A 9,809-nucleotide genomic window follows, 5' to 3' on the forward strand; every position below is an offset into this window, starting at 1 on the left:
TACAACTCCACTGCCTCAGACACTTCATAAAACAAGAGCAAATTGGATAGATGTTTCCATGAGGAAGAATACATGGATCTTTCTTCCAATCCTCCAACTGTAAAGTTTTCCCATTTTATACAAGTCTAAATAGACTTGGATTTAAATTGGAATTATTGGGGAGGGAATGTAAAAATATCAAAGTCTACATACTATCCCTCCAAATTACTTTTTTTTTCAGAGAATTAAATCATTTACTGATTACACATGATAATGGATGATACACGAGCTTCATTCCCATCTATCATTTTGTCTGGTACCATTATTCAATTTAGATATTGTATAGGATGTGCCAACCATTGTTTTCATAACCAAATAAAATCCCATGACTTTGCTTGAGTGACCCTGTTAATGGTGAATTTCATCAAGGTCACAGAAACTGTCAGTTTAACTACACCAAGGTTTCTTTCTGAAAGCAATGGCTTCTGAACACAAGCAGTTCCAAGGAAATTCAAATGAAATTTGACATCACTCTGAAGTAATTCTAACTCCACACTCTTGAGGCAAGTTTACCAAGATGGCTTCAGATAACTTTACACAGCATATTTTTTAAAAAGACATATTTATTCATCGTCATGATCAGCCTGTTACATTTTGCAATCAACAGCATGGGTGCAAAAAAGGAAAAAAGTCTACATTAAAACCCTTTTGTTGGAATGATTTACACTTTCCACAGAACAGAAACTAAAATAACCTGTTATAAAATTAGTCACAAATACAGTCCTCGAGGGTTTTTTTTTGTTTTTTGTTTTTTTGCCCATACACATGAGTATTGTCTAAAACATGTCTTCTTTGTAGCAGCCAGGCCCTCCCTGCCTGGCACCACTGTGCTTGGCTGAATTCACAAATGTGTTGTAACCTGTAGCTTCCCTGTCACTTCTCTGGCTCTCCTCTCCTTCTAAGCTTTGTTTCCTGGCAGTAATTAAAACTTTCTTCCACTGCCATAGCTACTGCTGCTGCTGGAACCGCCATCACCACCTTGGTTTTGTAGTTTGGTGAAGTATTGGCCTCCACCACCATAGGAGCCAGAGCTTCTGCCTCCAAAGTTTCCTCCCTTCTTGGGTCCAAAATTTGAAAACTGATTGTTGTAATTGCCAAAAATCATTGTAGCTTCCACCACCTGCAAAATTGCTACCATCATTACCAAATCCATTGTAGCAATCCCCACTGCCACCATATCCACCACCAGCACTGCTGCCACGAAAGCCACCTCGAACACTGAAGTTTCCTCCACGACCGAAATTGTCATTGCCACAAAACCACCTCCACGACCACCACCAAAGTTTCCAGAACCACTTCGACCTCTTTGGCTGGAGGAAGCACTAGCCATCTCTTGGTTTGATAAGGCTTTCCTTACTTCACAGTTGTGGTCATTCACAGTATGGTACTTCGGAATGACAATCTTGTCTTTGGAGTCGTGGTCGTCAAAGGTTACAAAAGCAAAACCTCCCTTCTTTCCACTCCCTTGGCCAGTCATGAGTTTAATCACTTCAATTAATTTTTCCATATTGTTCAAAGTAATCTCGTAGGTGGTGTTTTTCAGCGTCTTCTTTAATGCCACCAACAAAAATTTTTTTTACACTTAAGTGGGCAACTGGTCTCTGAGAATCTTCTCTCCAGACGGCTCTTTTTGGTTCCACGACTCTTCCATCCACTTTGTGTAGCCTTGCATTCATAGCTGCATATACTTCCTCCACAGGGACATAAGTCACTAACCCAAAGCCCCTGGAGTGCTTGGTGTTTGGATCTCTCATTACCACACAGTCCGTGAGGGTTCCCCATTTTTCAAAATGGCTCCTCAGACTCTCATCAGTTGTTTCAAAGCTCAGCCCTCCAATGAAGAGCTTCTGCAGCTGTTCAGGCTCTTTAGGAGACTTGGACTTAGACATGAAAGCAAGAGGAGGGTGCGAAGAGACACTTGAGCGATGCTTCCTCAGTCCCGTCCACGAAGAGAAAGCCCAAATTTCTTATTTAATTAATATGGGACAGAATTGCGCATGAAGAATTCTTAAGTCTTCTCAATTGATTTTAACAAACAGTGGAGTTTATGAGCCACTGGGTTAAACCATTACCCCTAGGCTCAAAGAGGTAGAAGTACACAGTTGAATCTAGATAGCCTAACAAGAATATCTACAAATGAGCATCATTATTATGTTCTGTCCATATAACTTTTAATGGCCATAACATATAGTAAGGCAGGGAGATTTATTCCCATTTTGCAGATGAAGCTATAAAGAAATTGATAATTTACCAAAAAATACAGCCCAATTAGCAGCAGAGGCTGGATGCATATCTAAGACTTTCTCCCACACAAGCCTACATGTAGTAGTTCATTGTTTGCATCTTTCAATGCCTGGAGTACAATGTATGCAAATTAGAATCTTTCTTTTGCACAAGTAGAAAGGTAGAAACAACAGAGGACTCAGGATTTATTCATGTTTGTGAGTTCTACATTTATGTCCCTATTGCTTTATGAGAAGGAATAAGTTCATGTTGTTGCAATGCAGTTTTTCATATACACACAAAGTAATGAATAGCAGTAATATAGAGATGAAAGAATATCTTTCTTACAAAGCCTCTGGTATATTATGCATAAGATAATTTCTGAAAACTGGATAAAATCGGGATGTCATTGACGATATCATTTCAAAGGGAAAATTAAAGACTAGGAAATGAACTTTTGGAGGACAAAAGTAAAGTGGAAGATTGCACTGAATAGACATCAGATGTTACCACTATAAAGGCTAATCTGTAGGTATGGAAGAGAGATGTATTTTAAAAATGGAAATGGAAGTCACTGGTTTAAATTACCAGATGAATATATCTATTTATTTAATCCTCAGAGGTCAACTGAATGTCTTTTAAATCTGAACTAGTACATTAAAAATTGTTTCCTTGAATTTCATTTCCCAATTGCAAGCATCCAGCATCTGTCATGCAAACCACATATGAGGGCTTTGTTTGTGAAGTTATAAAGAATTATAGCAGGCAGCAACCACCCAAATGGATTAGTCATCAATCATTTAAACACATCAAGCTTTGTTTTCACTGCTAGGGCCTTTGCACTAACTAGATAAACTACTGGAGTTCCCTCTTTAGGCTTATAAAGTGACTAGCATTCTTAATCTTTTTTTCTGAACTACACACTTTCTCCCTTTATACTAAACCTGCTAAGTTACCCATGCCAACTGAGTTTCTAGAAGACACCATGCCCTATTTGTTGCTGTGACATTCTTGACCCATCAGAGAATATTACTCCTCTTCCTCCTTTTTCTCTTCTTCTTCTTGTTTTGTGTCTTCTTCCTCCTTTTCATCTTTCTGATTCTCCTCCTCTTCCATCCTTTCCTTTCTGATTGGTTTTGAGATTTGAATTCAGAACCTCAAGTTTACTAAACAAGCATTCTACCACTTGAGTCATGCCCTCAAATCTTTTGTTCATTTTTTAGATTTTCAGATTAGGTCTCCTGCTTTGATCAAAAACCTTCCTTGGACCGTGATCCTCCCATCTTCTTCTTTCCAGTAGCTGGTATTATTGGCATACTGATCCATGTAAAAAATTTAAACAAACATCTCTGATTTTCTATACCCACACTTGTTTTATTTTACACTGATCAGCAGCAGTGGCTAATCATATTTTTAAATAGAATTTCCTATAAAGTCTGAATTGTTTTATATAGATCACATCATGGTCAGATTAGCCAATAAATGAAAAGGTTCCTTGAATTGAAACCCACAGGGGTGTTTAAATTAACAGACAGACCAAGACAAGATGTTGATTTATGACTGTGGCTTTTAGTCAGCAGAGCTGAGTAACACATTACATATGCAAACAGAAATCATACCTGTCCTAAACTGAGAGGTGGAAGTATAAGAGTTGATTTAGCCTTTTGCCATTCTGGGTCAGCAAACAGAATTTTTTTTAATCTGCAGAGTGAGACAAAGAATTACAAAGGGAAATAGTTTTAATTTCAAACAGGGATACCTTGATGGTGTGAAAGAATTACACAAGAGATGTTAGTTATCTGTACATTTGTTTTACATGCTAACATAAGCAATCAGCTGATAGGGACAGGCAAGCAGGGAATACAGCTCAGAGAATTGTGACAATCCTTCTAAAGGTCTGTAGTGCAACAGGCACCAGAACATTGAACCTTTATCTCCAAAGGTGCTCAGCAACTGTTAGTCAGATACAGACAAGTAATCTCAGTAAAAGCTATTGTTTTCACTTTAACACTTCAAGAAAAGTAGTCTAGGTGCTAGCTATTGAGCTATTGTGATCTTCTGCTAGAACTATCATTAACATGTACTACTGCCAATAAGGGAAACCATAGAGTCTATCTTTCTTTGAGTCTGGATCACTTCACTTAATATGACTTTTTCCACATCTTTCCATTTCCTTACAAATGGAGCAATGCCATTCTTTCTGATGGAAGCATAGAATTCCATTTTGTATATGCACCACATTTTCTTGATCCATTCATCTACTAAGAGACATCTGGTTTGCCTCCATATTTTAGTGATGGTAAATTGTGCTGCAAAGGTCATAGTTGTGCTGGTAACTTTAGTGTGGTCTTGCTTGTAATCCTTTCGGTAAATGCCCAAAAGCAGGGTTGCTGAGTCATAGGGGAGCTCTATGTTTAGCCTTTTGAGGAACCTCCACACTGCTTTCCCAAGAGGCTGAACAAGTTTATACTCCCACCAACAGTGTAATATTGTTCCCTTTGGGCCACATCCCCACCAGCATCTGTTGTTCTTAGTTTTCTTGATAATGGCCATTCTTACAGGGATGAGGTGGAATCTCAATGTTGTTTTGATGTGTGTTTTGTTTATGAACAGTGATGTTGAGCACTTCTTCACGTGTCTCTTGGCCATTCTCTTTTCCTCTTCAGAGAAGTCTTTCTTAAAGTCTTTAATCCCATTTATTAAGGGAACAGTTGTTTCTATGAGGATTAGTTTTGGGAAAATTTAATTTTTTGAGTTCTAAGAATATTTAGATATGAGGCCCTTGTCTGTTGTATGACCAGTGAAGATCTTCTCCCAATCTGAGAACTCTCTGTTTATCTTGCAAGCTATGTCTTTTGACATGCAGAAGGTCTGCAGTTTCACTTAATCCCACTTGCCCAAACTTTCTTTGATTTGTTGTGTTTCTAGGCCTTTATTAAGAACATTTCAACCTATGCCAAAGAGCCCAAGTGTTTCTCCTATTCCTTCCTGCAATGTTTTCAGGGTATCTGCTTTTACCTCAAGGTTTTTGATCCATTTGGAATTCATTCTGGTCCAGGGTGATATACAAGGATCTAGCTTTAGTTGGTTACAGGAGTTTAACCATATGAACACATAAGATGATGCAAAGTGAAATGAACTCCAAGTTATGGAAATAAGTGGTTTATCATTGTTGTTATTTTCAATGTACCATGTGAAATTATACCTTTTTCTTTTGTCTTTCTTCCCAATGGCTTTACCCTTGATATCACTGTAAATGATATTGGTACACTGGGTATTGTATATATGATAATCAGAACTAGGGAAGGGAAGAGGAACATAAAAAAGGAGAGACAAAGGGTAAAAGGTAAACCAATGCAACAGCAATACTTACAAGACAATATTTTGTAACCAACTCTACAACTCGAGGGGGAAGGGAGGAAAATTGGGAGCAGGGAAAGTGGGAGAAAAAATGAGAGAGGAGGTAACGCATTTGATCAGAAACATACCCATTGCCTTGCATATGAAACTGTAACCCTTCTGTATATCACTTAGAAAATTAATTAATTAATTGTTTTTTTAAAAGAAAGACTATTTGAGAATAATAGAATCGAATGGCAATCACTTAGGAAGTGTCAGAATCTGATCACTGAAGAAGTGAGTCATTGAAGTTATGCAGTAGATTTATGAAATTCCGTGGCATACATTTGTGAAATCTGGGTCAGACACACCAAGGAGAAGATTCAGAATATAAACCTGGTAACTTAAGAGCATGTGTTGAGCCACAGACCTCTAGGCCTGCTCATGATTTAATTTCAGATATACCCCCACTTTTAGAAAAGGTTATTTCTATTACATTGATTGCCACTTTGCTCTTTGTCAAATTAAGTTAAAAATGTGTCATGACCCAAATCTGTCTAAGGCAAAGAAAGGACTAAATGGAAACTATACAAGACAGAACAAGAAAATGAGGCAAGGGCAGACAGCATGTTTTAAGAGATGTTTTAACACAGAAAATGGTCTTGACACCAAAGACACACCTCCTTTCCATTCCAATATATATCACTACCATCCGGTCCTCCAAAACAATTCAGCTTTTCTTGAATTCTTTCAATATCCTAGGGCAAGGAGACTACGAGTCTCTGACAGGACTGTCACTTGGGACATTGAAAGCAGCCACCTTGTAATGTTTTAGCACAGCCTCTGAATACTGGAGGAAGATAATTGGAAACTGTCTTCCCAAGGAGAAAAGTGGAGTACCATGACATTTGACGTCACATTTTGTCCCCTTTTCATAACAAGAGAGGCCATTATCATATCCCTCGTGCCACCTGGAGCCATGTTGTAAATCTGCTAGGAAACTTAACTCAATTACAGCTTCTTCCACTGATTTTGGGGTCCTATGTGACCAACCTTTCCACAGGTTCATTATGATTTTAAATATGTAGAATCAGATCTTATCTTCAGTGTTATCTCATTATTTTCTCTCCAAGTTTTTCTTCCTAAGAGCAAGAAAGGCACTGACAATATTATTTTCTTAAGCTGATAATGATATAAGAGGGAAAAGTGCATTATTATTTTTGTACGTTATCTGAGCAGCATATGGCTCTCTCTTGGCTACAATATCTTTCTAGTCTTTATATTCATATTCATGGAATAGATACACAACATAATAATGCTCGCATCCATGGAAGAACTATCAGACACGGCTTGGTATTTTCCTATGTTTATCATATTTAAAAGTTCATTTTAATGTAATTTCTCATACTTGTGTAGATACATTATGGCTGGTTTCATATGTACTATTTTAAGTCTCACAACATAACACTTAACTGTCACAATAAATACTATTAAAATCTTTATCATGCTCAGCAAGATTTAAGTCACCTGTCTGAAGTCACAAAGCAAATTATGGAGCCCTTATTCCTAACCACTGTGAGGTATTGCATGAAGTATGGGGCCTAGAAGAAGCAGTCTTCTGGGCTGGAAGCCTAGATTTCTGAATACCAGCAACTGCACTCTGGCTACTTTGTTTTAGGTGCCTGATATAAAGACTCATCTAAGAAATCATGAGCCTGTGTGAAAGGCCAAAAACAAACAAAATCCTTGGAATGAATGAGAGCAACTTTTATGAGAGGAGAAATTAGATTGTAGCTGACAAAAAATGGCATGTGATAGTTTTTTACATTAGTGGCACTAATTTATTGTGTTTTAAACAGATCCTTCCCCTGTTTATGCAAATGTGGGTAGGGGGACACTCTGCTCCTTGTATCTCGTAGTCTTCAGAAAGTGTACAAGCTTCAGGTTTGTATTCCTGGGATTCCCAGTAGGTGTATAAGATGTCCAGATAGCACAAAGAAAGGAAAGGTAAATGGAGATGCCATGTGGAGAGCTGAGAAAGAGAGAATGAGATTTCTACATTAAAGGCCACAACAGGAGACAGAGACAGAAATATATGGAGATCTTGTCTTTTCAACATTTTACCAGGACCATGTGCACAGCTGACTCACCAACTAAACACAACACACACACAAAAAAAAAAAAGAAGAAAAAAACCCAACCTCAGTTCAAATTAATAAACTGAGAAGCAAATAAAATAATTACTATTTTAAACTAACTATATTTGGGGGACTTCTCTTTACAAGACAAGGATATAAGTAAAAGATCAGTAAATATAAGATGATTAACAAACATTTCTTGGTACAATAAATAGAAATGGTGATGCAATGATACTATTCCTTGAGACACTTGTCTCCCGGCAATGAGATTAATTGCACAGTAAGGTGTCCCATGGCAGTTCCTCAGCCCAGACAAGTAGGCTCAGGAAGGCTTCCAAAAGAAATGGTAACTGAGCAATATCTTGAAAAGAGATGATTCTCTAGATAAAAGGAAAAAAATTGAGTTTTCTTCTGAATCTTCAACACTTCTAAACTACTCCCTTCTTCATACCTCTTGTAGAACTGCTTACAGATAATTTTTTAAAAGAAACAGGAGGAAAGAAAGAATGCACAGGCTTGAAATTATCTGTGTAAACATGGAACTAAAAGTGGAAATCACTGTGAAAAGGAAAGAAGCTCAGAAGGCATCCCTTTATTCAATGAACTGTTAAGCTTTTTAGCCAAATCAGGTCTTCTGTTCATCTGCTATTCTAAGCAGAGAACTCCATCAAATAAAGAATGCGTATATTAACAGAACATAGTCATTCTCTATTCTTGCACAATTAATGGCTACTCTGTCTTCATTTATGAGGTATGTTATCTCTGCTCTAGATAGTACTATGGACCATCTAGTGTTCTATTTAAAGGTTTTTTTTTAAAGAGAATCAAAATGACTCCAATTTGTACACTGGATCTTTGAATTTCTGTTTTATTGTCAGATCATTAGGTAATTTTCTTCATCTAAGAATGGCACCTTAGACATCTTGGTAAAAGAATAGAAAGACAAAGTCTTTTACTTTTATCTTTCACTTTTATTTTGTACCTAGTTAATATCAATAAAAATTACAAACATACACATAAAATAGTAAGAAAGGAGTTCATTGGTTTCAAGCTACATTTTCAAAAAGCATTCATTGCCGAAACTATGGCAATGGAATATTGTCTAGTATTTTCCACTTGTATCACTTGTTCAATAGATTGAAATCTGAGTCATTTTCAAAAAAAAGGATAAAGTCAAGGATGAGATCAGATAAAATAATTTGTCATGCCTTGGTAATTAATTCAACTGTCTGTATAAATAGAACAGAATACACAATTTCTAAAATGTACTGTCTATTACAAAGCATCTATTGCAAAACTATTAAAGGTTTGTTGCATGAACAACAAAGAGCAGAAGAAAGATAACATTACTTTAGATGTGAGAATTAGAGATTAAAGTGACATGTCAGGCACAATGAGACAAGTCTGGTTAGTACAGACAAAATAAGACTAGGAGACTATTAAAAGAGAAAAAGACGTCAACAATATGATCATTGGAATGAATAGTTTTATGTGATACTGTCTTTTCAGCCATGAACAAGACAGTATCTACAAAGAAACAAATGAACCAATCTTCTCATTAGAAAGCTACATGTAAAATGAGTGAATCTGAAATATATTATTTTACTTTATCAAATACAAGTGGAGGAGTTTTGATATTATCTTAGTTATTCAAGGTGTACTTTGCTATCAAAATTTATTAAAACCTCATTAAGAAGGAAATCTCAAAAAAGTGAACCAAAAACAAATACAAAAGTTGGAAGAAAAAGGCTGCAGTCTTTTTTTTTCTTTGTGAATTTTTAAAAATGTAATTGTAAAGGCAATGTACAGAGGTGTTACAGTTACATAAGTTAGCTAATGAGTATAATTCTTTTTGAACAGTATTATCCCACCCTCATTTTCTTCCACTCCTCCCAAAACCCTTTCTTCCTCAAATTGTGAAATTCATTTCCAACATAAGTGTCGAATAGGTATCACTGTTGCCTTGGTTTCCCCTTTGTCCCACTGTTTCTGTGATTCTCCTTCCCTTTCCCAAATCAGATAAACTTATATGCAAGACAATGGGTACAAAAATCAAAAACAGTGTCTACA

General features: G+C 36.6%; 1 pseudogene; it reads right to left on the minus strand.

Moving 5' to 3' along the window:
* Positions 1-864: 864 nt before the first annotated feature.
* On the minus strand, positions 865-1,928 carry LOC125364693 (annotated as a pseudogene).
* Positions 1,929-9,809: the final 7,881 nt, after the last annotated feature.

The sequence above is a fragment of the Perognathus longimembris genome, chromosome 16, assembly GCF_023159225.1.
Source record: "Perognathus longimembris pacificus isolate PPM17 chromosome 16, ASM2315922v1, whole genome shotgun sequence".
Lineage (NCBI taxonomy): Eukaryota > Metazoa > Chordata > Mammalia > Rodentia > Heteromyidae > Perognathus > Perognathus longimembris.